The following is a 2676-nucleotide window of genomic DNA, read 5'->3' as shown; positions in this document are numbered from 1 at the left end:
GAAACCAATTAAACAAACGCTATGGAAACGATACACCGTCACGTGCAGTCGCAGTGGTGTAAACAGGTTTTTTGTAGTTGAAAGAGCACCTCAACGCCCCCCTTTCTGAAATACTCCTTCTGACGGTCCCTGGTTGAAAAATACTAGATGAAGGTCTTTGTCTTGCAGGTGTCCAGTGAGGTTTCCCAACATGTAATCCACAGCATTTGGTTCGACTTGTTGTCTGGAAATAAAAGCAGGCGGCCTCACCTGTCCGCACGCTGCATACACAGGTAAACAGACGCATTCACAACCCATCTTTACTTATGGGAGCCCGTTTCCACCAATGTGACTGGAAAAAAAGGTTTTGTACATCATTGTAATGAGAAATTAAGTACCATAAATTCATTATTCTGAGATACTAAGTCAGAATATTAAATTTAATAAGTCATTATAGTGAGAAAGTTTCTAATTATAATGACTTACACAATCCTCTTTTTTATTGTCACATTGGTGGAAATTGGCTTCCATATTTACTGATAACGGTCCACATGTACAGCATTTTAAATATATGTGACGGAAAATAATAAAGAACATGTTTACCATCACAAAGGGAGACTATTGAAAATCTAACGTGAAGTCAGTCGTATTTTTAAAAACCCTCAGAAACTTCTGTTTTCCACCGAAATATCTTCCAGTAACTCACAGCCACAGGAAACCCCAACAAACAGTGAGTGTATGTGTGTGTGTGTGTGTGTGTGTGTGGCGTCTCGTGAGCAGGAGTCGATTTGCATTGATGAGGTAATGGAGTGAGGTTAGTGTGTGTGTGCTGTTGTGAGGAGACATTGAACTAAACTACATTTATTTTGAGAATGAGTGTGTGTGTGTGTGTGTGTGTGGTTTGGGCTGTCTTTGGTCTGGTATCTGCTGCTCCGCTCTGGTTTTGGGTTTTTGGGAGACTCCGTCCTGTCATGAAGGCGTCCTGATGTCATTCAAGGACGTGGCGCTTTGAGTTCACAACCCGCTCCCTGCTCATTACCATCTGCTGCGTATCTCATTCAATTATTGCAAACTTCAGTGACTAAATACAAACACACGACATACGTACATCGAGGTTTTACCACAGTAGCAACAGAATTTAAAGAGGTCGTCCACCCTGAAAGCTGTAAACTGAATCATATGACTGTACTGACACACATCAGTGCTGCTGTAATATTCACAATATTACCAAAGTTATCAACATCTGCAGTTCACGAATGCCCTCTACACAGAGTGGACAGTTCGGGACTACGTTACGTCAGACATTTCTATAAAACATTGTTAACTTACGTTAATAGTTAATCACACATACTGGGGAGCTCTCTGAGCCGCTAGCTCAGCTACAAACAGTTAGCACACAGAAACAGCGTGACTGTGCTTCTAGTGACTGTAAAAGCTCCAGCGGACTCTCTGTGTTTCCAGTGCAGTCTGACAGCAGCTGCACGTGGCATCATTATATTATTATAACATTTCAGGTACATTTTTATTTCTACAAATATATCAACATCACCTGAGGAAGAAAACGCTGGTAATACCTGGTTCTCAGGTAAATGATGTCTTTTGTCGTTTTGAAATGATTTAAATAAATCTCCTTTATCTTGGCACCATAATAACAAACATATTATGTTAATGTATTTATATAATAAACATCTACGTTAGCTATTTGTACTCAGTTGTGAAATGTGGTCTGGAATGTGCAGGAACCGAGTTTACAGCAGTCCAACTGCAGACGCACAGTAACATACCTGGAAAAGACATTCCTCGTTCTCATGGGATCTTTTAAAGTTCCTTAAGCGTGACTCACCTGCTGCAGGTGTTTATCTGCAGCCAACTCGGGGAAAATGTCCGATCTGGCTCTCTGTTGTTTCCACTTGCTGCAGAGCTTTTATTTTCACTGCAGTAGGTCAGAGCAAACACAAAAGGCGTGTTTCCTTTTAGCGCCTTTAAAGTTTAACAGGGCGGCGAGGGGAAACCGCTGACAACCTTTCAAACTCTTGCCTCGTGTATCACAGCTTCAACAGAGCTGGCATTTTTGAGTAAATGAATTCCTGCTGCGCCTCCTCCTCGCTGACTGGAGTCACTCCAGCGTCCTCGACCCCGAGCGCTGATTTGGAGCTGGAAGAGCTCAGCGGCAGTTTAACAAGGCAGGTGAGCCAAAAACCTGCATGGAGCTTAAAACTATAATATGTTAGACAAATATGTAGTTGTGTTCTTCCATTATCCCAAATGTTTCCAACAATGTTTCACCGGTCGCCTGTCAATGGCGTCATATCCCCTTTGTGCCTGTGTCAAACGTTCGTCATACGAATTGACAGCACATTTTTACCATCCACCTGTTTAGATCTTGCGTGGCTTTTTAACTCTTTTAGAGTTTGACTGGATGAAGGAATTGTTAGTTCATCGGACGTCTGGATCCTAAGTTACAGCTAGCTAACGTTAGCAATGTCCAGCAGAAACTGACTATACTAATAATAATTAAAGAAAAATTGGGAAGTTATAACTGTTTGGTATGGAAGCCCCTTTCCGCCAGTAGATTAAAAATAAAATGAAAACGTTGCCTTGATAATAAACTAATTTTCATGTTTTGTGAAAATTATATAATTATAATACATAATTACATAACAACTAAGCTAGAAAGTAAAAAATATGAGATAAAAA

Source organism: Morone saxatilis, unplaced genomic scaffold (genome assembly GCF_004916995.1).
Source record: "Morone saxatilis isolate NCDOM2014 unplaced genomic scaffold, NCSU_SB_2.0 Contig0, whole genome shotgun sequence".
Lineage (NCBI taxonomy): Eukaryota > Metazoa > Chordata > Actinopteri > Moronidae > Morone > Morone saxatilis.
The sequence above is the reverse complement of the archived record's forward strand: the minus strand, read 5'-3'. Positions refer to the sequence as shown.